The sequence below is a fragment of the Planococcus citri genome, chromosome 1, assembly GCF_950023065.1.
Source record: "Planococcus citri chromosome 1, ihPlaCitr1.1, whole genome shotgun sequence".
Taxonomy (NCBI): Eukaryota; Metazoa; Arthropoda; class Insecta; order Hemiptera; family Pseudococcidae; genus Planococcus; species Planococcus citri.
In genome coordinates, this window is record NC_088677.1 from 30,485,202 (window position 1) to 30,511,543 (window position 26,342).

Here is a 26,342-nt window from a genome sequence, read left to right on the forward strand (position 1 = left end):
TTCTCGAATTTTATTTCGTATTTCGCGAATTGAAATTCTGCAATTCGTCGTTCTTGGTGCGTTTCATGCTTGCAAATGTAATGATTATGCACGTACAATCGAGGCCATTAAATTATTACCGTACGAATACGCTATGTCGCTCCGGTCTGCGCCGGTTGTCCTTAAAATTATATTATTTCAAGTACAAGTAGGTAAATTAAAAAACGAACATCGTATTGCTCGAAAAACTTACTGTTATTCTCGTTACATAGCCTGCGAGCTTTATGGCTCTTTGTTGCATTGTATTTCTTTCACCTTACCTCCTATATTCGAGTAGCTGGATGTGGATGGATACTTCGGATAGTACCTAAACCCCACGATGTCGTATTACAATTCGCACCTTTATCGATGATCAATCTCGGAAGAGTCAGGCAGTCAGCGTGTCTGACACAAGTAAAGCTGCCAAACACGAAGTTCGAGTTTTTATTATGACAATAAACAGCGCCTTTTTATATCGATAAAACCAGAGCTGTCAGGCTGTTTCGCTGTTTCCACGAACGCCACCCAATTTCTATAGTCTTGCAAGACAATACCGTCGAATTTGCTTTTTATTTCGTCTCCAAATCACGTATTTATGTAACAAATACGCGATATCGGCTTGTCAGCGCCGCGTGATACGATAGATTCTTTTTTTTATTATTATGTATTTTGTACATAAATATGAAATCGAAGCCAAGGACTTTGATGAATAATGATGGTAAACGATTATGGCAGCTTATTTGATAATATAACATCGCGCAGGAGGCAAAAAAAAAGATTTTCGTTAACGGTATCGTAGGTACGTATCATGTCAACAAAAATACATAGGTACTTTCTAAAATGGCCCATTCATGTATTTTTTTCTTCACTCTTTCGATCGTGCCTATTGGGCGATTATCTGTTTCATTTTTACAATTATCTTACGTATACTATAGAAGTATAGGCATACTAAAGCAGTAAAGCTTAAGGTTGTGTATAAATATTATCAAAGCCAAACGCCGAGATAAGTATCTGAATTTGTTTCGTGTTACCTTCGATGCTATGCGGACTGCTGAGAGATTGATTTTGTGTACAGCTCTAACAAATGCATTTCCTGTAAGGTCGCATACCGTGCATTCGATCTCCGAGTGTAACTCGTTTGCTGTTGTTGAAACTTGGCAGTTTATTCGTATTGTGATTTGTTCTGTGTGTATGTCTTCGTAATGCGTCTTCTGTCAGCGGTGTTTGATAATGTGTGAAGATTTACGGTGCGATGAAATTAATGAAATCATTAATTGGTAGATGCGAAACAGGTTCAGAAGCTAAGACGTCTACACTTCAAAGAAATATGATTTTTTCTTGGTTTTTGACATTTTAAAACAGTGTGATCATTAAGGCTAGGTTTTTTAAGCGTTATCAAACACATTTTAAACGCTATAAAAAACCGATAAAAATATAAGAGAAAATCAAAAAAAGCTCTGTCAAATTCTACCATTGTTTCATATCAATCAAAAATGAAGATCTTTTCAAACCAAGTTTAATATACTTCACCCCATCCCCTTGAATGTATGTGTAAGAACCAAAATGAATTTGAAAAAGGATAAACTTTGAAAGAAAGTTTATTTATTTGAAAAAATCCAGAATCACAAACCAAAACATGCAGTTTCAAAATTACTATTTTTTGAAATGTAAATAAGTATATTTTTTTCAAAAATGTGCCAAAATTTGATAAATTTTTAGAACTAATTGCTGCAATTTTATCAATTTTTCACACAAAAAAGGCATTATCATGATTTCATGAAAATCTTAGTCCTATAGTGATCATTTTCTTCTGGAAGGTTTGGTTTTTGAGTAATTATTTTAATATGAAGTTGAGAAGCATGATTTAAATCAATTGTTTGCAATGAAAATTTTCAGGAATTTGTTACAAATTTTTCCTTCTCAAAAAAAATTTAAAGTCCTGCGATAAAGATGAGGAGATAAAAAAATTGAGCATAGAAATTTTTTACTGTTTGTAAAGTGTCATGAGCAGGACTCGGATATTCTTTCTCCAAAAAACCCTAAAAATGCTCTTAAAAATTTCCTTTAAAATGCAAAAAAAAAATGCTCTAAAACGTAAAAATATTCTACATTGTGGGAAAAAATGGAAAAATGGTCAAATAGTACAAAAATTTTAAATTGAATGAAATTATATTTTGACTCACTTTTGCTTACTTTCAATAAATTTTTCATCAACTTCGTCAATATTTTGTTCAATTTTTGTAACAATTTACAACAGTGTGTCTTGAAAGTTTTTTCGTCGTTTTCAACGACTTGGTATTTAGGAATTTTCTTCTGTAAATTTTGCATGATTTTTCCATCATTTTACAATATTGTTGAAATTTTAGCGAAAACATTTTATTGAAATTTTTCTGGGTAAATATGCTGTGAAAATTTTTAAAATTATTTTAAAGATGATTATTTTTTTAAAAAACACGAAAAATTTGTTGAAAATCGTTAAAATTGAGTTATTTTAAATTACTCACATTTTCAGCAATTTTCTCGCTAATTTATAATTTTGAACAATTTTTGTCATGTTTTGATGAATTTTTATGTGACAGATATAAAAACTAATTTACAATATTTTTGAAAATTTTCAATAATATCTAACCAATTTTTTGTAATTTTTACCAATTTTTTTGCAACATTGAAAAATTTTTCTACATTTTTGGTCATTTTTGCTCAATTTAATAAATTGTTCCATTAATTTTCAGAACAGTTTGAATGTTTTTGACAATGAGACACCACACCACAGGGCCTTCGAGAATATTAATTTATTCCCATTTCTAGGGAGAAAACTGTATGGAGACTTTTTGAGAGGGAGAGGAGGAGGGGGTTCGACTGAAAATTTGCCAACTTATAAATAGGGGAAAAGACTTATAGAAATTTTCATTTTCTGTTTTGGGATTTTTTTTGAGAATCCAAATGTGAATTTTGTTATTTTAAAACAAAAAACAAATTGGTCCGAGCGAAACAAGGGCGAAAGTTTTTGAAAATTTAATTTCGAGAGGCCCAAAAACGATGTTTTTTTATTTTGATAAAAGAAAGAGGACAGACTAGAGCGAAGCCAGGGTGAAAATTTTTGAAAATCTTTATTTTGAAAGAACTGAAAGCAATGTTTTTTATGCAAAGATTTCATTTTTTGGTTTTTAAAATTTTAGAATTTGGAATTTTTTTTAGGATGTTAATTTTGAAAAAGTAAAGAGAACAGTCCCCAGGGGGGGGGGCGAAAGCTCTTGAAAATTTGTATTTCGAGAGGTATAAATACGATACCTTTTATGCGAGAAGTTTATTTTTTCACTTTAAAACTTTAAAAGTTGAATGATGTATATTTTTTAAATTTTAATTCTGAAAAAGAAAAGAAAACAAGCTCGAGGGATGAAGCATGGGCTCGGGGAAAATTGCCCCCTTTGCCCTCTCTTCGGCTCTGTGAGACACTGAAAAAATTGTTTTGATTTTTTGAATGAAATATACAACCAATGTTTTGAAATATCTATCTGTATTTTTGTCATTTATTTTGTGACATGTACTTAATTACTATGCTGCTATATTAGAATGAAATCAAACTTGACATTAGCTTGAATTTTGTTTTGTAGAGATTAGTTTTAGATCATTATTTGACTTTTGAAATGAGTTGAAGGCTGAACTTTGAAATGGAAGTTATTCTTAATCTGACGTGAGACAATTTGCAAGTACCTATTTTCAAAATTTTTAGTCGCACTTTTTTGAAATCGTATGGATGCTGTTAACTCATGTTTTTTTCGAAATAATGGTAGTTTATGAAGTTGGAATTTGGAAAATATGTCGAAGGTAGGAAGGTCCGATTTTTTTCAATTTTCTATTCTGCTTGCTAATTCCATCAACTGAATTAAGATCATGGAAGAATTCCCAAATTATTTAAAATTGAAAAATATTTTCCTCCCATTTTCTAGTTCCCCTGCTTACCTTTCATTCTGACCCTACCGATAAAAATTCTCACTTTTTTCAAGGTCGGGTTGAGTTCAAGGTCGCAAATGTTGATGTCTTGCTTTGCATAGGTATTATCTTTACATTGAAAACTTTTCGGAAATCGGTATTTCTATTTATTTCGCTTCTACCTTGGCTTCCCAATATCATAGGTATTATGTTTTCATCAAAGAGAGAAATGAATCCTATTTATGACAATTTCATAACCTTGAAATATTTTGAAAATTACCTCGGTGCGTTGATTTTCACAACAATGCTGTGACGTACTGAGGTATTAAGGATAAAAATGGCTTCACTCAGGTATGTGTGATACAAATATCCCATTCGAGTACGAATTTCGCCCCTTAATACACCGTAACCGAATCAATCGAATTAATAAACATATGTTCACTATCGAAGGGTATTAGTAATGGTTGAATTGGTTGATGATGATGAAAGTGTTTTTTTTTCAAGTAGGTATAATTTCTTTTAGCTATCCGTTTCGTAAAATTTATCGCTAATTGATTCGCGATATAATAAATAATCGAACAAATATCACTTTTTTTCCCTCTATATTTATTCGAGTCTCGATAAATACATTGTGATAAATTGCAACATAGTAAAAACACAGTAATAAATACCGAGTCGGTACTACGATCCACTTGTTCGGTACAAAAATGACCATCTCGAGGCGAACGTGGAAAAAAAATGAGAAAAAACACAATTAATCTTGATTATCGGTTTGACCATCGTTGATAGGTTTATTTGCGAGTGAATTAATGCGAGTTTTTTTCGTTCTTTCGCAGAGACGAAAGCGAGGAGCGCGGAATTTCGGTGCTAAGCCGGTAAACCGTGACCGGATACGCGTTGATTAAAATATTATCGATGGCAAATGCATCTCACCTGACAGGTGTTTATTGGTGCGAACAGGTCGATTGGTCGTAATCTGGTTACCGATACGTGATTTATGAAAAAAAAAGAAAGAAAAAAATTGACCATAAAATAAAACCGACGACGAGTATATTTTCGTATACGAAAGTCGTGCTCGATGGTGGCGATATAACGCTATTACGTCTATAAATACTTCTCACGACGATAATCATAAGCTGTACACGTTGTTGTTTGGCGGATATAGGCATTCGGCAATTCAAATCAGTGAAATTTACGCGCCTTTCCCTCCTCTCTTTATTTTCTTATTCGTCTCACTGGTGGTTCTTCAGCAGTATTTTGCCTTGCAAATTGAGTCGATTATGACGTGATGGAATGATAGGTGGGCTATTACAATTTGTTCATTTCCATCAAAGTGCTCGAAATAAGCTTGAGGCGGAGTCCAGCTTCAAATTGCCTGCCGGAAATAAACTTGTATTTTATCCTCTAGAATAGAAAATGGATGAAAAATCCTTAAAATTGTACTAGCTTGATTTTAACCTTATAGCCGAGAGAAGAGGGGGGTTGAGTGAAGAGCTTACTGAAAATTTGGTTTAAAAATTCACCTAGTGAAATTTGTGATCTTTTCAAAAAAAATACCATAACCAAATTCTGGTGATTTTCAATTATTGGTGGGGAAGAGGGGATTTTATGACATTTTCTGCAGTTTTGCCAAATAATCATTCAATTTTGAGAATTTCCGATTAATTCTTGGTACTTTTCAATAATCTAAGCCCTTAAGCAGTCTGTGCAAAATGTTACCCAAATGAGACATTTTCTCAAATTTTTGTCGTTTTCTGATGGTCTATCAATTTTTGATATTTTTGAGTGATTTTCATAATCAATTTTACAATTTTTGTGATACTTTCTTTGTGCAGAATATTAATTTCTAGCTCTTTATTAAACGTTGAGATCGTCAGAATTTTTACTTTGGCCTTTGGTCATTATTTTATTTTAGCCTATATCTTCTGTTGATTGATCAATAATTTTAACTAAGTAATCGATTTTAATTTTTTTTTGTTTCAGGTGAGTACAAATTTCCTTCCAAAAATGATTAAATATGGACTCGCGCGTATGAGAATACAGTAAGTAATTTTATAATCCTTGTGAGAAAAGTTACGTAAGTCACCTCTACACCTGTGATCTTTTATTTTCAATAGCAAATCAAAAAAAAAATATTCTAAAATCAGGTAATTTGAAAATCAGCTAAAATAGTTGTCCATCAGGTTTGAATTGAAAGGTCTGATTTTCCAAATACAAATTTGGAAGCAGTAAATCAAATTCTTGAGTTCACAAACGATTTTGACTTTTACTGAATTTTTAAAGAATTAAAGGGGTCAAAAATGGAAATAGATCAAGGAAACGGTTTCGAATCATTTTGAGACTTGGTACCCCATTTTTAATATGCTGAGTTGATTGGAGGTGGTTTCAAGCTGTTCTGGAGCCTTCGAGTAGGTATATTTTGGAAATTTCAGATTTCCTGAAAATTAGTCTAAAAACTGTTCAAATACAGGATACCCTGTAGTGAAGAAGTAGTGATTTTAAAAATGGGTAGTGGGATTAGTGAAAAAGTAGTGAATTTACACCTGATAGTATTTTATTGTAGAAAGCTAGCAGTCTCTTCTTAATGGTTATTGTGGCATTCTTGAATAAGTCTGTTGGTAACTTATCGCTGCCTGGGGCTTTTCCATTTCTGGAGCTTTTCAAGGTTCCATCTAGCTCCTCCCAAGAAAATGGCTCATACTTGAGTCAGTCATTTCAAAAAACCTGTAAATCAACATTTAAGGGGTTTTTATGTTTTCACTGATTCTGATGGTGTGTTGTGCGCTCTATCGGATTAAGTTGGAAGGTAGCTCAAAAGTACCTATTTCAGTGTTTGTCATTTCAAAAACCCCTTAACTCCAGCAGTTACGGGGTTTTGGAAATCATTTTTTTATAAGGCAAACGAAGAACATTAATTTCATAAACGTCAATGTAATTCAATTGAAGGGTTCCTTTCCAAGTCGGCCTAAGTCCATTTTTATCATTTTTGAGTTAGCAGCGCCATCTGCTGGTACAGGTCGGTTAACACCTTTATCACCTTGTCCCAACACCTGGCGTTACTTTTTTCACTCAGGAGCGCTGTTTTGCCGGCTCAAAAAAACAGCTGATTATTCCAAAGTGGCCTAAATCATACATTTTTTAAAAATTTGTATACAAGTGCGGTTGTGCCGGTTTTTTTTTCAAGTTTTTCAACGATTTTCGAGAGACGAAATTTGAAGGTGCTTCGAATGAAATTGTTTCAGAAATGTATTAAATTAATGATTCGTGAATTTTTTTTTGAAAAAACGCGTTTTTCAGCTCTTTTTCGAAATTTTCAACATCAGATAATTCCAAATGGGCCTAAGTCCACTTTTTCTGACTGTTTGACGCGCTCTGGAGCTGAAAATACGCAAAATTAAAAAAATACCAATATGGTACTTTAAAGCAGAAAGATCAAGCTTCACAACCATATAATCACATCATTTATTATTGAAGCGGAAGGGCGAGAAAAACACTTATTTGTGTTTTTCTCGAAACGAAAAAAATGGACTTAGGCCGACTTGGAAAGGAACCCTTCAATTTTTGAATTTATGCCATAAAATGGATAAAATTTTTGTTGATTCTTTATTACATTAATTAATTTAATTAAATCGTAGATTACAGGTATAACTTCAGTAAATGAATGAAAATCTGTATTCAATCATTTTGGGTATTGGAGTTACGGGATTTTCTGGAATTACGTGTGACTTTTCAGGTTTAAAAAAAAAAAGTCATTTCGAAAACCCTATAATTCCACGTATTTCACAATGGAATATATCGCGTTCTACAAAATTTTATGTTTGGGTAAGGGTACTGGAGTATTTGTAATGATAAGACCAATTGATTAGTTCATAAGTTTATGGTTTTACCATAAAAATACTGCCCACAGACAGTTTTTTTCATTTCCTGAAAAATTTTAAAAACGCCAGATTAGGGTTTTCAAAATGACTTACTCACTTGATCTACTCACAGTTTGTCACTCAGACTTCATTGGTGGGATCACTGCGCAGGCTCGTAGTATTTATTCATTTTTTTGCAGTCTGGTGAGGCAATGTTGGCTCTGTGTACCTCATAATCTGATATTCTTTTGATTATTTTGTACACTTTTGGTTTTAGTTTATATGTATCGCTCTCCATGTTCGCCACAAATCTTTTATATTGTTCCTGTTGTGTTTCTCTTATCAGATTTCTTGTTTTCCAGCAGTATTCTTTGCAGCTTCCTTCATCTTGTTCGTTCTTTGAACTCATCCGCTTCAGGAAAAGGTTTTGTTTCCTCTTCACTTCTGTTGATAGTTCGTCGTTTCAAATTTTCAGCTTTTTGGTGGTTTTGTCTACTGGATCTTTCTCCTAGTGCCTCCTCTGCCGCTCTCTGTACAATAGTTTTCAGGCATACCCACTCCTTTTCTACATACTCTTCTAGTGGTACGTCTTTTTTGGTGATTTTCATTCTTTTGTGCTACTAGGTAGAGGAAAAAATGGAAAATATTCAAACGCGCCACAAAAACCATCAAATTATTGAAAAAATCAATTGAAATTAAGAAATACTTTGTATACAAATTTTCTTCCAATTTCAATTTTTTTTTTTTCAAAAAACATTCTGTTAGATACCATGAAATTGAGAATTGGAAAAAAGAAACAAAATTTATTTGTTATTTTTCAAAAAGTCGCCAAAAATCCTGAAATAAACTTTAAACCCTGGAATTTTGATTACCGGGGGGTTCTACTTGTAAGACGTGCTGTTTCAATTAACCCTTAAATGCCACACTTATATTTTTTTCAAGATTTTCTTGCACTGGACTGACGAGAGACTTGATATCATGGCTACCTGGATACATGTGCGTAAATGTTCAGCCTTTCATTTGGCATGTTTGACACATTGCCTACTTTCATATTTTAAGGGGCACAATTTTTTGAAAAAAAAATAAAATTTTTTCATATTTTTTGATAGTTTTTTGTAGCCAATCGACAGCGACTGGAATGAAACTACCGCCTGTTAAATATTTATGTATCCATGCTCTACTAATTTATGTACAACAACTTGCCTATTTTTCTCATTTAAGGGGCAAAAAATTCAAAAATAATTATTATTTCACTCGTTTTAAAAAATTTCTGCCCCTTAAAATAAAAAAGTATGCAATATGCTCAACAGCGGAATTGAAGCGCAAGACATACACACACATGTACCAATAGTCGTTCCCACCCGAGCACTCTTTCCTGCCAGCGTAACGCATCGAAAAAACTGGTGTGGTGAAATTCACCACCTTGTGGCATTTAAGGGTTAAGCCTGGTTTCTTTAAAATCAGAGGGTTTTTAAATTCGAAAGGTTCCCTTCTCAGTTTACTTACACTTGTACTAAATATTTTCCAAAACTATGCCTGCGGATTCCATCTCTACAGCACTCGACATTATCACGTAATGCAAATCAAATGTAAATTTTCTCATTGCTGTCAAGAAACCCACATCTGAAGTCTCATTTGTCTACACCTACTCACCCAAACCTCATTAAAACTAGTTCGCTACACATCGGCTAACCTCCATTACCCTACTCGGCGTACAACTCACAACTCACTATAAACAACGCCAAGCCAAGAATAGCGAAGAAGAACCTCGTGTATATAGCATTTCCATTTGGCGACAGTGACAAAAGACTATTCGGAACAGCACAGCATTTCCGTCCTGTGTTACAAGATGACATCGCGGGTCCCACCGTGACAGATTCATTATCAGGTAAAATGATAAAAGGATTACAATTCAACTTGTACCGAAAAAATATCTCCACTTTGTTCCCATTAAGAAGAAAAAAAAGAAAGAAAAAATACGAAAAACCGTAGGTACCACTTAAATAAAGGAAATGCAAACGAAGGAAGAGAAGACAAAATTATGTAGGTACCACGATGGTTGGTCTTCGATATACTCGTACGTGGTCTTATTTACGTACATTTTACGTCGTCGGTAGGTACGCGAAATTAATCTCGATCTCAGAACACCGAAGACGTAATTTCAAAAAGAAATTACTTACATATTAATTTCTCACGATGCTGTCGACATTATTGAAAAAAATATTAGGTATACCTACTCATTCCGTAATAATTTGCTAATTTAGCATTCTGCAAAATATCGGACGAAATTTGCATTCTGGCATATTAGGTATGTACAAGTACAAGCGATTACGCGAAAGTAAACGTTAACGATTTTTTACTTTTCTAGATTCAAATCCACTTCCACGCATAAATGCTGCCAATATGGCTATGCCTTATACTAGTGCTATGATATCATCGACATCGGGTTTCTCCCACTTTGTAAACATGCTCTATGTTCTTGCTCATACATCCGATAAAAATTAATCTCGTTCATCATACCGTCGGAGTAAAATTTTTATCTCAATATTTCATCAACACCTAAACACGCTGTTCAATTTGTCTAACTTTATAAACTTATAGCATTGTCGTTGTTCTTTTTGAACATCTTGGGACGACTGCGACCAAACACTCAAACAGTTATTATCCCATTTATGACACATACCTTACCTACGGTCCATTATGACGCGGGCATCTCTTTAACGCGCTCGCACCACCAATCACACCTTGTAAATTACTATCATTACATCATGTGGGCTATTCTTCGACGTGCGGCGTCAAGTTCAAAATCATTCAGCAGCGAAAACTTTCTATTTATCAAATTCACTTTGTAATTATCTTACATGTACGACGAAAGAACTTACAACATATCGAGGAACGCGGAAGATACCTGTACAAGTAGCCAGATCCACCCCCTTACCTAATTAATGAGCAGCGGTGTATTAGAAACACGCCGAAAAATATGAGTTAGATTATCGACAATTCGATTAATTCGTTAGAATTCGTGTTGATAGGTTTCTAGAAGAAATTGATAAATCGAATTTTTTCCAAGTTGATGATTTCATTTGCAAAAAAAAAAAGTAAAGATATGATAAAAAGAAAAACTTCAAGTTTGAGGAATCTCTTTCTAAATGAGCCGCAAAATAATCAATTTTTGCAGTCGTCATCGATTTCATCGGATCCACTACTTGATATCAAGTTCTCAGGATGTTTGCTTGATCAAGAGAACCTCTCCAGATGTCCTCCTCCGATTTGAACGCGTTTGTGATTTTTGGGAAGAGCATGATCTGAAACCCCCATAACCAAAATTTCAGCGACCCAAATTGATTAATCGATTTTTAACGAATTTTGGAAAATTCAAAATTGACCATTTTTGGCTAGAAAAAGTAGTAAAGTACATATTAATTTTATCCTGTAAAAAGGATGGAAATTGATCATAAAACCTCTATCGAACCGAATTTCACTATTTTGGGCCAATATGGAGCATCCGGCGCGATTCTCAATTTCTCCAGACTAGACTTTTCAAATTCCTCGAGAAAGTGTAGAAATTAATTTGGGCGACTGAAAATTGAGTTATTGTTTTTCTCGACTTATTCAACCAGTTCACTCATATTTGAGGCGATTTCTTGGTGGACACCTCAAGTTAATTTTTCCAAAAGCCCATTGGAGGATTCAGAATGAACTGAAATTGTGGAATTCGGGCTGGCTGGCTGGTTGGGGGGGGGGGGTTACTTAGACAAAGTACAGCTATTCGTGTAATTCTCAAAATTTTCCCAACGAACAGAAAATTTTTCATTTTTTGATTTTTGTTTCCTTAATTTTAGTCAAAATAATACACTCGAGGTGTCTACCCGGAAACCAGCAGCACTCATGTGCATAAATTTGTTAAACACAGGTCGAGAATAAGCCACAACCGAATTTTTAGCCGCTCAAAATTAATTTCTATGCCTTGTGGAGAAATCGAAAATCGCGCTGCAGGTTTCAAAATGGCTCGAAACGGTCAAATTCCATTCGCTGTAGTTGATCATAGTTTCAGTTTCAGGACTAGTTTTCATTATTTTTACTGACTAAATACTTATGTATGTACATGAAAAAAAAGTAAATTGTCAAAAATGGCCAATTTTGGGCTTAAAAAAAATTCCAAAAATTGAAAAATTCAAACTTGTTTTTATTGTGTTACGAAAAAGAATCCTTGAACCATATGAATTCTCCGATTCTTGTACATATTTTTTCGGATTTTCTGCCAATTAAAAAAAAAAAAATGTGCTCCCAAATCACCTGGAATGAAATCTAGAAAATCTTAGTCTACCTATACTGCTTTTCAAAACCAGGATTTCAAAAATCAAACTCTTTTGAGGCTTTTCTGTACAGTTCGGTTTCGTTTCTCTCTTCAGATCAGTTGGCTTAGGGATTCCGTTTCTTCAAAATTCAGTTCTTGGTTTTTTATTCTTTTGGTGTAAAGATTACAGTTATTGGTCTCTGGTTTTGTATTCTGCTCCTTGAAATTTGGTTTTTGAATTCCATTCTTGAACTTATTTTAAAACAGAAAAATACGTAAAAAGAGATTGTGAAATTTAAATTTAAATTCCCCTATTATTTTAATTAATTGAGTTCAACTTGATTAGAAATTATTAAATAAAAAATGAGGTAATTTGAAGATAATTTATTACATGTAATTTAATTTTGTTTTAATTTTTGAGTAAAATTCTGGTAAAAACAATTTTTTTCCCTTAAAAAAGATCGATTTTTTTTTCAAAACAATTAAAGGGCAAAAATGCCCATTTTCCCAACTTTGACAGTCTCTCCTGACCTCAAAAACAACTCAAATTCAGAAAACTCTCTCTGCTTTTTGTTTCAAGGTCTAAACTATCGATTAAGCCAATTTCAAACTCAAACACAAAAAAAAAAGTCAAAAAATTTGCCGACGTACTCATTTTAAAAAAAGTTTTAGTAAGTGCATCAATTTTTCACTTTTTTTTGTTTGTTCGAGGACGTTAACCTGGTTCTGGAACTTTTCAACTCAGCTTGTTTTTGCGCAATTGCTACTCATCACATCATTTTTTTCCTTGGACGCTCTGTCATTGAATCAATTTCAAGTTGAGCAAAAATTGGAAAACTGAACTTCATTAAACAATTTCTACCTTTTTTTTTTTTTTGAAACCTTACGAATGGGTCCCAAAATTGGAAACTTTATGAGTTGAAGTTGACAAAAGTTTTTGAAAAATTTGAAGTTTTCATCATTTTTTCAGTAAAATGATGAAATCTGTATCATGAAGTTTTATTTTGTTTCTGGTTATTGCTCAATTCGGGTCTTCACTTTGGTTTCAGTTTTACATATTTTGTTTCAGTTCTTCAAATTTGATTGTCTGTTTCTGACCTTTATCATAAAGGTTTTTTTTTGGTTCCAATCTTGAAAAATGTTCTTTAAACGACATTGGGAAAAATCAGGCTCGAAGAATTGCTTTTTTGATTGATTGATTGATTTATCTCAATTTATCATGCTACTCTTTTTCTGCATAGGACCTTTTGAGAATTTCTTCAATTTTGCCCCTCAACTTATATCATACTTCCATAAACCTATGAATTGAATGTACATAAAAACTTGAAAAGAATTTCATCCTTTCAAATGAGTGAAGATTGCATTTCAACGAAATACTCACCAAAGGTGTTAATTTTTTTAGCACTTACACTCGTAAGTGTATTTGTTCATCTTTCTTTGAAAAGAGCATATTTGAAACAAGAGCCACATAAGCTCCAGAATGGATGGCTTCGTATCGATATGTATGTACCTAGACCTACCTACATATATCTGAAATCTTAAGTATATGTCGGCATCCTAGCACACATTTTAAAAGCAGCAATAAAACCTATGTAGTTATACAAAAGAAAAGAAGAAAAAAACACATCAAACGGTATCTCTCTTTACGGGTTTCTTTTGTATTATTGGAAATTTCGGCTATGTGGCATTCTGCTTTTAGAGTTTCTTTTTTCGGATATGTTCGAAATTAATTTACGAATAAGGAAAAAGTATAACGCGGACTGTACTTGTCGCCTTCGCTTCATTTGGTTGATTGACTTGGTACAGATATAGAAACATAGACATTTATGCGCGTGTGTAGGATGCGAAGAGTGAGAGAAAAAAGTACGAGTACGTAATAAATAGCGGTCGTGCCTTAATTTGCATCTTTAAAAAAAAAATCGTCGGTGTGTTGTTATGATAAAAGATGCCAAAATTCGTCGCAAGTTTTACACATTAAACCGTATTATGTACTTAACTTACCTACAAAGATAGAGAAACTGTCGTCATTATGGTTATGCAGTTAAGTGCGTGCGGGTGGATATATACTCCAAGAGTACGCATATTGTAAGGTAAAAAGACTCACGAGTGAGTGAGAGAGGGATAGCTCCGGTGAAAGCGCCTTTTATTTGTGTGTTTTATTAGTAGCATCTCGGGAGATCTGGCTTTTAAACGCTTCACATGTTAGGTTAATTCTATTAAGTTACCCCCTACGGGATATTCGTCGGAATATTTTAACGGGATGGGTATTTATAAAGAGACATATTTATTGATTTCGGACGAGAGATTGTCTGCTGGTTGGCAGACGCGAACAACAATTTTATGGACTTTTGGCCTGCTTCGTCTCTTGTTCTCCGAGAAGTTGAATTATAGGGGTTGGTATTCTTTTTGTTTACCTTCAAGGTACGTGGAATTATATACGTTGTACCTAATACCTATCTATTGGGAAGGTTCGCTGTACGACGAACGGCGTGATCATCCTAATGGTCTGTTTTATAAATTAAACCTGCCACGAGATAAGAGGGTATTCTTGTTTTAAGAGGGAAAGTAGCCGACGATGAGTGTATTAAAGAAGCATTTTCAACTCTTTAGAAAAGACTGGAATGAGAATGGAGAAAAAAATGACTTGTATTTGAACTCGCACATTGATGTGTGGATGTGGTGTGGGTCTTCAATTATTCATCGCCTATATAACGATTATATACATACGTGCTTTATCGAATACTCCGCAGCTCGTTTTTGAACTCAATTGTCGGACATGGAATCGTGATACGTTTAAAATAGTCGTAATTAAACGATAACCACGGTATTGAAATTTTTCTCAGTGCTTTGTGCACCGTACACTCTATTTGGAGCTGTATAGTTGTGTACCAAAGTCATGAGCTAAGGTTTCTTTCTGTACTTGATGAGATTCTTGGTGGTTTTCAGGTTCAATTTATTAAGTGGACGATTCACGAAAACACCTTTTTCTTTGGCAAAGGATCAGTTAATACAGCAGATTAGCTGATGGTCTCCCTCTCCTCCTCTGTAGCTTAATTTATAATTAGGTATATTTACGATGTATTTCTTTTGATGAAGAAAAAACCACCCTTTGTTCTGATCCGGCCTGTGATAGTATAGTTGGAGTTTTGATGTTATCTTCATAAATAAAGGTACATGTAACCGAAAAAAAAAACATGTATCATCTGGTTTCCTTAAAAGGTTTTTAAATTGATAGAAATTTTATACCAAAGTGTGTTGGTTTTCGTTTGGCGCTATACTTTTGTTCTTTTTTGGATCTATTGTTGCCTTATGCGGTGTCGATGAATAAAACGGTGAAAGGGTTTGTGGAAATCGGTTTTTGTGTTGGTGATAAAAGGATTGAAAAACTTACATCAACGGATCGATTGACAGTATTACGATTACTGATGTGTGAAAAATTCATACTCGTAAATGTAGATTTTGTATATGGATGTGTTGATGGGATTGGTGATGGAAGGAGGGGAAACTTTATCATTTTTGATCGTTGAAGAATAGTTGTTACTTATTTCAACTTTTTTAATTCTTTGAATTCCATCAGAATAATCAAAATTCTGAAATATATTCATCAAGCAACTCTCTTTCAATTTTTTCCAATAATATGCTACGTAATTATTTGGCAATTTTTGCAAACATTTTCTCAATTTTTTGTGTGATTTTGTAAATGAGCCACTTTGGCTATTTGTTTGAATTTTATTTCAATTTCAAAGCATGTAAAACAAAATTTTCCATTGAATTGAATTTTGTAGGGGGATATGATGCTTCATGTTTGTCAAAATTGTTCAAAAATTGTATAAATTGGTAAAAATATTGAATGGTCACTTGGACTGGTACATACCTATCTCGGAAACCTTCGTTCTTAGCCTCATTTTATCTCGTTTAGTCATAGTGTCCCCAATGGACGTGAGTCTCAAAAACAATATATAATTACATATTATTTGGTCCAATTTTTTCAAAAAGCGATATTTTGAGATTTCAAGAAACTTGAAATGAAAAATGCATTTTTTTTGTAGCCATGGAGGAGGGGGGTGGGGTGAAAAATTGAAATGCACTTCTACGACTAAAAAACTAATTTTCTGTATAATCTCGTTCCCCTTTTCATTGAAAATTAAGTATCTATGGGTTAGATTTTTGCAATGTTTTTATGGGTAACTGATGAACACGATCGTGATTTAATTTGTGATTTTCAATTTTGCGATCGAATTACATTTTTCACTAACGAAACTCGTTTTGAAGAATCCCTCTGAATTGGTAACAGGAAAATTCATTGCGCGAAATTCACCGCGCGAAACTCATTGCAGGGTAAAATTAATCGCGAGGGAAAATTCATTGCGGAGGAAAATTCACCTTTGTACTAAATTGATTGCGAGGGAAAATTCATCGCGGAGGAAAATTCACCGTTGTACTAAATTGATCGCGAGGGAAAATTCATTGCGGAGGAAAATTCACCGTTGTACTAAATTGATTGCGAGGGAAAATTCATTGCGGAAGAAAACTCATCGCGGAGGAAAATTCACTGTCAGGGGATTTGAATTTAACCATTTCGCCACTGCTGGGCTAAATTTTCAAAATTTATTCGAGGGCTACATTCATTTACCATTCGCGAATTAGTCCAATTCAATGCCAGTTTTTTTTTTTTAATTCGTAAGATGGGAGTTCTTTTTTCAAGTTCAACATACAAATAGATGTACTTCAGTTTTCATATTATACATACACATAAAAATTTTAAATTGATTACTTTTCAGAAAAATGAATTTGCACATTATAATGAAATTTTAGTTGTTTGAGAAAAACTCAAAAACTAAGCATTCTAGAAAAATACTAACGACATTATGTCAATTGGAAATTTAATTCTCTACAACTTTATTAACATGAAATTTGATGGGTGCCAAACATTAACAGTCTCTCTGAGTCATCGTTACCGGATTCATGCAGCAAAAAACGATCACCTTTAGCTGTCTCAATTAAATCAGGTGGAAAAGAAATCTCACTTAAAGTTGTTGGAAGTGGAGGACATTTCTATTATTCATTAGATTACACCAACTTTGCATTCGTTGCCCAAGATATACGTTATACTACGATGAATTTTTCCCCACAATAAATTTTCTTCCGCAATGAATTTTCCCTCGCGGTCAATTTAGTGCAGCGGTGAATTTTCCTCTGCAATGAATTTTCCCTCGCGATCAATTTAGTACAACGGTGAATTTTCCTCCACGATGAATTTTCCCTCGCGATCAATTTAGTACAAAGGTGAATTTTCCTCCGCAATGAATTTTCCCTCGCGATTAATTTTACCCTGCAATGAGTTTCGCGCGATGAATTTCGCGCGGTGAGTTTCGCGCGGTGAATTTCGCGCGATGAATTTTCCTGTAATCCTCTGAATTTTAATAAGAAGAGACCTAATTTTTTTCGATGATCATTTGTATGCAAGTTGTCTGAAAATTTTCGAATTCTTCTCTCAAACTCAGAAGCGTGCTGAACGGGAGGTGGAGGAGGGGGGTTGCCCCCCTCCCGACAGAAAATCGTCGTTAAGAATTTTTGGGAAAATTGGGTGAGTTGAGAAAATTTGGGAAAAGTTGGGAAGAAGTTTCGTTAGTTGGAAAATCAAAAAATTACCAAAAACCATTGACTTTTACTCCTTGAATTTTAAATCTTCAAAATCTTTTGCCCTCGCTTAGCTCGGGCTAGATCGATTTCCTTTCTTTTAACCAAATTAAAAGATTGTAGAAATATTGACTTTTCCCTTCAAAAATAATGTTGTTTTACTTCTAAAGAATAATGTGAATCTAAAAACTAAAAATGTTGAAGTCATGAAAACCAAGTTTTTACCTTCATTATCAGGAATAGTACATATTTTTTTACATCTCATTTATCAATTTTCACAGCTTTCGTCCTCGCTTTGCTTGGGCTGCATCATTTTTTTTTTTGATGGCCGAAGTCGAAGGTAGAAAAATTGACTCCTCACATCAAAAATAATGCTGTTTTACTTCTCAAGAATTCAAAATTTTGAAAATCTTTCTGAAAACTTTTAAAATTTGAAAATCTTGAAGCCATGAAAATCAAACTTTTAGCATAAAAAATGATGTTAATTTACGTTTCGAATTATCAATTTTTCATAGGCTTTCGCTCTCGGTTCGCTCGGGCAGATATGAATTCTATACTAGACAAATTTTCAAACATTTCCTAGAATCGAAAAATTAATTCGAGAAGTTCCAAAAACATAATCGTATTGATGGAAAAATTCGAATTTTTTTATTTTACATATTTTTTGTTTCCAACTTCCCTTTTTGAAAAATGGTTCAAACCACCTCTGGTCAATTAGCTGAAAAAAAATCTTGGTGGGATGGATGGTTGAATGGATGAAAGGGGGGGAGTTCTGGAGTAAAAAGTTGGGAAAATATGGCGAGAAAAGTTGGGAAATTTCAGCCCCCCCCCGCCACGACACGTCGATTCGTCACGCCTCTGCTCAAAATCTTTAGAAATGAAAAAACTTTAAAGAAGGGTCATTTTTATTTCTACCTATTAATTAGTCATCACTGTTAAGGTCTAGCGATTAACGACGCAGAAATGAACCGCTCGAGTATGCAAGCTCGAGTAATCGGACCGTTTTGAGTTGAACAAACGCTTCACGTAACTATTATAACGATAATTAGTCGATCGAAGTATAAAGTTCGCTGGTACGAGTGTGCAGTTGAACGTACCTACACGTGCATTTTGAGAATCTTGTTTACACTTTGGGTACGATAAACTGTACACAAACGAGCTGGAATATACGATTACGACTACTTGTGGGAGAAAGAGAGAAGGGAGTCGAAAAAAGTACAGTTTACGACGACTTGGCGACGTATGTAGCTCGTTGTGGTTGAAAAACTTGGTAAATCATCCCTGTACGAGAAGCACGTGGTTATTTTAAGACACACTCGCTGCAGCTAGATGCATTGTGCGGTTATGCACCAGGCATCCAAAGCTTTTCGTTCATTGGAAATTCGATGCTGTATGAGTGAGTGGTATTATTTTGCTTGTTTTGAATTACTGAACTCGAATATGTCTCTCTCTTGTCTCTCGAGCTTGGTATCGTACTATAGGTTTTGATTTCTCAGCAATTGCTTCGTCCACGTCCACGATGCGATGTTTGCGGTTCAATGGTACAGTGATACCGCGCCTCGTACACCCAAAACCAGATGTTTCATTCATGCAGGCGGTCAGCTGCATCTATTTTTAATTTGGCGCGCGTTCCAGAGTCGAAAAAAAAATACAGGCTAGCTCTCCTGCGATATAGTTCATTGTACCTCGTACGACCATCACCGTTGTTCGTTCATACATTCGGTGAACTTACTGGAAACTCATTTAATAATAATTTTCTTCGTATTTACGTTCTGTGTGTCCGCACACGCAGCTTGGCTGGCATTTGGCCTGCCAATGCCAATGGAACCGAACTAATGACGACCGACGATGCGACATTTACGAATTACGTATTATTTTTGCTTTGTCGACTCCAGTCCAAGCCCTGTGCTGTGTCGTGTAGGTGCGCTTCGTTTGCTCCAAACAACGAACTTACATCGTATGATTTTTACGCACCGGAGGATTCATTCCTTACCTGCAGGATTGACTCATACTCGCAGTCAGCAAAGTGCTCCGATCTGCGACCTTGTAACGTTACATTCTGTGAAAAATCATTACCATAGATGTCAGACTGAGGTTTCTTTCCACTAAAGTCGAGTATATTTTAGAATAATTTCTCGCTCGACGAACGAGGTGAACGTTCGCGAATTACGGAAATCGCCTAATAGTCTTATAGAATTGAAATATTATACTCGCCGGTTGGAAAATGACGCGTTAATTAAAAACCAGATCTATTACGGTTGAAAAAACTTCCGAAACGGTAGCCATTCGCCATCTATGATGATGGCTCGGCGTTTGGCGGCCGCCGCGCAAGATATCGCCATCGGGATCGGCATCGTGTTTCAACTTCTTAAACGACCATATCACATATGATTTAGTGAGATAGGCTGAGAGTGGTGTTTTTAGGAGAAAAACGTGCGCTACCCGACTGATGATGATCGTCTAATGAATTGTGAAAATGGTTCAAGGTTTTACGTCCGTCCTAAAAGGGTCGTAAAATGTCTAGTTACAACGGTATAGATTTTTTTCCCCCTTTGATGTAGATATGTTTTACCAACGGATGGGTTTGGCAGCGAGTTCCTCTTGTGGAGGATCTTCGATTGCGATTGCGAAAGTGTTCGAAGTACGTATTGAGTAATCTTGATGAATTATCGTCATTCGTTGGCGGATTCTCTCGTGGCATTAGGCACTTATATTTTGAGATTTTTGGGGGCAAAAGAGAGGAGGAGGAAAGAGTGTCAAATTATGTTCACTATTAAAAATCTCCTAATTTTCATCATTTTCATTTGCAATCCGGTGATCTGCAGAGGTTATTGAGAAAAATTTGAAAATAGACCCCAAAGTGGATAATTTTGAGATACGTCGTTTTGATAATATTTGTTTTCTTCCTTTGAAGTTCGAAATACTTGAGGCGGGAAAATCGTCCCTGAAAACAGTTTTTGAAAAGTTTTGAGAAATCACGGTTGAACGACCTCAGGTTATTTAGGATCAGCAAAAATGATACGAAATTGTGCTTTTGCAGTCTTGATGTGTCATGTCATCTAGTGTTTTAGCACAATTTCGTGTAATTCTTGCTGAAAATATTTTAAAGAAATTCGGTATAATTTCAATGTATACTGAAAGTGAAGAAAAACAGGGGGGGGGTGAGAAGACTCATACTGGAAGGGAGAAATTATTTTTTTAAAAAGATGTTAAGTACTCACTTGAAAAATGATTTTTGAAGCGGACAAAGCTGAATTAAAAAAAGTGCTAAAATACATCATCAGCCAAAATTTGAAATGCTGACGTTCATTCTTCAGTTATTGGTGAATTTTTGAAAATCAAATTTGGGTAAAAAATAGATAAAATAATTAAGATTTTAGCAGATTGACCTATAAAGCAGAAATTTGGTAAAAACCTTATTTTTGACCCCTTAAAATCGATTGGAAATGGTTTCGAACTGTTTTGAGAAGTTCCGAAGCCTCCAGACATTACAACTTGTGAGTGATTCATCCAAACATTGTAATTTGTAGGTGACAAAATTCATTTCGACAGATTTTGTAACATTTTTTGGGAAACTGGAATTAATTAAAAATTCCTAGAGACTCCAAAACGACTTCAAATCATCTCCAGTATAGGCCAAGTGGATCACTAATATAAGCAGAAGCACCAATCGCCTTTGTATTTGCTAAAGTCAATTTTTGTGTGTTTTTTTTTGAAAATCAGGAATTTTTGGTTTCTGGCTGAAGGCTCCAAAACAGCTTGAAATCACCTCCCAATCGACTCATCATCATCATGTTGAAATGAATATATGGAAGTAAAGTTTGATTTTCCAACTTCGCTTGGTAAAGTTTTGTAGAAATTTCAATTTTAAAAAATCTGCTGGAGACTCCAGAACTGCTCAAAACGGTTTGAAACCGTTTCCAATCGATTTAATGGGTCGAAAATAGGATATATGCCAAATTTCAGCTTTCTAGGTCAATTTGGTAAAATTTTGATTTTTTTCATTTTTCATTCAAAGATTTTCAAAAATTCTTCAAAAATCGAAAAATTCGTTTTAGCTTCTGAAATTCAGCTAGTGATGTATTTTTGCATGCTCTTTCGATTTAGCTTTGTCCAGTTCAAGAATCCCTTCTTTGGTAATCATTCTGCATTTTTGAGTACTATAGGTAGGTAAGGTAGTATATTTTCAAATTTGAGCGATAAGAATTTCCCCAAAATGAATATTCTTGATAGATGATAAATAATTGTGAATCTAAATGTGATATCAAAGAAATATTTTCGTTCAAACGTTTTTTGTGGAGCAATTCTGGAATAGGTAGAAATGGCGAGGCAAGGGGATTTACATAAAAACGCAGGTATTTTTTACGATTGCAAATTCTGCTCTATGTACCTTACCTTCTTATACTTATGATCTGAAAACTTGACTATTATTATTATTTAAGCATATATTTTAATATTTTGTACAACTTGATTTTAATGTATTTTTTTTCTGTCTTTTTTTTAGTGTTCATTGACTGTTATTGAAACGCTGTATTTTTGAAGCTGACGTTGAAAAATATTTTACGTCATATGAGGTGAGTTCTCCATTTTTTTCAAATCTGCTAGACTACTATGTAATTATTACGTAAACGTATATTAATATTTTTACATTTTTAATACCTAGTCAAGTAGAATGCTCTATAATCTAGAATTGGGATTTTCCCATCAATAAAAGCTCATAGATGTAGCACCAGTAGTACCACCGGTTGATTTCTGCTTGAAAATATGTACATAGGTATTGAAATCACAAGTAGAAATTAGCTTAATATCACTGTAAAATGTTCTGTCGAAATCTTGATTAAAATCGATCTACAAGTTGAGATTTTAAAATTTTTGAAAAATCGAGTCGTTTTTCAAATTATTTAAGATTTTGCTAAAATCTTGACGATAATTTAGTTGGCATATTTCCAAATTAATATAGGATGAAAGAGTAAGATTTTTGAATTTGTTTCAATAAACATTTCGAATATCAGTGATCTCTGTAACGTTCATCTAGATGTTCTTTGGTCGCTCACACATGATTTCATCAATTTATGACAACAAACATCGATAAATTTACGGTCTAAAACGAGGAGATCCATCTCTTTTGTCGTCACCGAGTGGAAAATATCGCCGCATCTCTCTCTCTCTCTCTCTCTTTTATTTTTGTCAATCTCGGTTTTCAGTTCTTATTCTCATTCGTACGTCTACGTAGACGTACTTACGATAATAATATTGTTGCAATGCTGGAAAATACAGATGGGATCGATGACCCTGAACGAATAGTTCAAAGGTTATCATTACTGTTACTACGAATACGAAACCAACGAAACGCGTGGAATAATCCTGTGCGCATTTCGTGTACTACTCTTCTACTCTCGGTACTCTACAAGTGCAAAGTGAAGGAGGAGGTGGCGGAGTAGATAAGATTCGAGTACAACAGCTACATTAAAAATAGTACAAAGAAAATAGAAAAACGCGACGAGCAATAAAATTAGGTTTTTCGGAAGTGATTTTTATTATAAAGTTGATGAGTTTATTGCTGACGTGAGTCTGCGACAGATCGAGCTCGAGCTCTGTGTTTGTCTCTCTGGAAAACGTTCGCACGATAATTGCTGTCGTCAGCGTTGACGATGGTTGAATGCGCGATCTGCATATGTGCGTATAGATATTACTTGGGAAATATTGCATTGTACAGTTGCCGAGATACACGACTAAATTATACCGATCTAGGTACAGTAGGTACCGTGGCGTATTTAACGATGCAAATAGTTCGTTACGGTTGTAATCACGTCCGTTCTTCTGTATGCACCTAAGTCATAGTACGTACCTCTACCTATACCAGCCCAAGCTCAAGCCCAAGTTTACCAATCGTATAAGAAATGTTCTTTTATCCGGTGCCTGCGTACTCGTGATGATGATAATGATGATGATGATCAACTCTGATACTGATTACTTATGTTAGCTTACCTTACCCACCAAACATACGAATTGTTTTACTCTGTACCTTAGCTATTGGTATATGTATGCCATGTGAATACGTGTTCGCCTGGTTTTGGTATGATTTTTTTTCTATACTTACCTTCTTCCTGTTGCACGACTCGACTATACGATAGACCGTAGAACGTGGAACGTGGGTGCCAAAAATCAACGATTCGAGTTTTGGATTAGTGATAAAAGTGGCACGATGTTGAAGGTTAGGTCGATACAAGATTATACTACATCGATCTAAGCTCAGCCTAGTAACATAGTGAAATTATTGATGGCCTCGATCGTGAATTTGAATTTGGTCGAAATTCGCCCAAAATGTTCAGCTGTTGTGGTTTGATTGTTTTTTTGAAGAAAGGGGAGGGAGGAGGTGGTGGTTCTCAAGAATGTTGAAAATTACACCAAAGAAAACAGTTCGACCATTTTACTGAAATTCCATTATTTTTTTCGTACATTTTCGTCGTTTTAACAATATTTTATGCAATTTTATGCAATTTTATAAAATTTTACTGTAATTGGTTTACTTTCTGGAAATTTTCATCTACTTTGTAGTTTTTTTTGTCATTTTATATTATTTTAATAGGTTTCTATTAAATTTTATACAACATTCATCTAATACTTACTACAATTTCATCAATTCTTGGGGATTAAAGTGCAGTGATTTTAATGCTTTTTACTTGTGTTAAGAAAAGATTTCAACAATGTTTCTTACAACTTTTGCTAAATTTAGTCAAATTTTACTGTATTAATTTCGTTATACTTTTTGGAAATTTTTATCGATTTTAAAGTTTTTTTTTCGTATTTTTATATCAACGCTTTTCATACAATTTTTATTAAATTTTACTCATGTTTCGTTATTTTTTGTTGATTCGCAGTAATTTTAATACGTTATTCATGTTTTTAGCTCATTTTGACGATATTTTGGTACTTTTTCCTAGTTTTTTGGATAGTTTTCAGTAATTCGATATTTTTATACCATTTTAACATGACTCTTAAAACATTTTTTACAATTTTTACCAAATTTTGTCAAATTTTACTGTAATTTTACCAGTTTATGGTGTGTAATTTCCATTGATTTTAGAACTTTCTTTTATATCTCTGCGCCATTTTGTTATGTTTTCAACACTTTTTATGCAGTTTTTGTGCAATTTTATTAAAATTTCATCAGTTTTTGCTGATTTTTAGGTATTGAATTTTTTTTAAAGAATCGTCTCGACAATATTTTATCAGGTTTTTGCTAAATTTTATGAAAATTTACAGAACTTCATATTATTTTAACAAGTTTTTAATAAGTTTTGTGTAATTTTTGCCAAATTTTACCGAAACTTCATCGATTTTTTTTTTTTTGTAATTTACATTGCTTTTAATACTTTGACTTGTGTTTAGAAGAGATTAATTCAATTAAATGCGAGAATTTTTTAATTCTTCATCTGTCTCTGTATTTTTCTAGAATGATCTGAAAGAAAATTAAGTTGCTAACCTGGTAAAAATAATCTACATGATCACCTCGACCTTTCGTTTAAAATGTTCCTGTATAAATTCTTCCATTCATACATTTTTTCGTAATTGTACGTAGTTATTTTCAAAAAAACTCACTTTTTTCAAATTCTTGCTTAGGTATTCAAAAATGTTTGCTTTTTCAGCAAACTGGCTAAAAAGTGTTGGTTTTTTGCAAAAAAATACAAAAATTGTCCAAATCTCGCATTTTTGCACAGAAATTGCAAAAAAATATTAGGTGCAATTTTTGTTTAAATTGTCAAAGTGTTGCTTTTACCCCGAAATTTTCACTTTTTAATTTCTTTCGTCATAAATTATTCAAAAGACTCGCTTTTCCCCCAAAAATTTTCAAAAAGTTCTAATTTGTACTAAAATTTTCGAAGCCTTGTATTTTGTCAAAAAATGACAAAAATTCTCGCGTTTCCAGAAATTGACAACATTTTTTGCTTTTTATCAAAATGGCGAAAAATTGTTGTTATTTTGCAAAAAATTCCAAAAAATCTCATTTTTTCCTAAAGTTATCCAAAAGTCTCACTTTTATGTCAGAAGTTGCCAAAAAGCTTTTCATTTCGCTAAATTTGTAAAAGTCTTGCTTTTTGCCAAAAATTGTCTTTTTCTGCCAGAAATTGAAAAAATTTTCATATTGTTTCGAAAAGTTGTTGTCAAAAAATCTCGTTTTTTTTTTTTAATTAAAAAAAGTTTCAAAAAAGTCCAACTTTTTAAATTTTGAAAACTAAACATTTCAGTTCGAAATGTACTGCGATTACAAATACTTTTTTTCGAAAAAAAATCAGCACGAACCCTGGACATAGTGAGTCTGTATTGAAAGTTTGAGAGTGAAATTGAAAAGCAAGATATCTCAAGTCAGCCCCCCCCCCTCATGGCTCGAACACACTTTTTGAAACTTAGCTCCTCTTTCAACAAAACAAAATAATTATGAGGATGAGGTACATTCTCCCTTCGAGATGATAATTGATCCGGTCACTGTTGACCTAGTAGACGATTTTTTTACTTTTTTGGCAAAACAAATATCGAAGACGTTTCAAACTTACTTACATCATTCGTATGAGCTGATTTTTAACTTCGTTGGCCTC

At 33.9% G+C, this 26,342-nt stretch overlaps 1 protein-coding gene across 4 annotated transcripts in view; it reads left to right on the top strand.

The window, feature by feature from the left end:
• LOC135831296 (pleckstrin homology-like domain family B member 1) overlaps positions 1–26,342 on the top strand; it is a 113,555-nt gene that overhangs the window by 8,114 nt on the left and 79,099 nt on the right. For 3 of the 4 annotated variants that reach the window (XM_065343675.1, XM_065343677.1, XM_065343678.1), the window contains exon 2: positions 22,250–22,319. The gene's annotated coding sequence lies outside the window, so the exon portion shown is untranslated. Of the gene's footprint in view, positions 1–5,972; positions 5,994–22,249; positions 22,320–26,342 lie in introns of those variants that run through there. The other variant, XM_065343676.1, reaches the window with a different exon arrangement.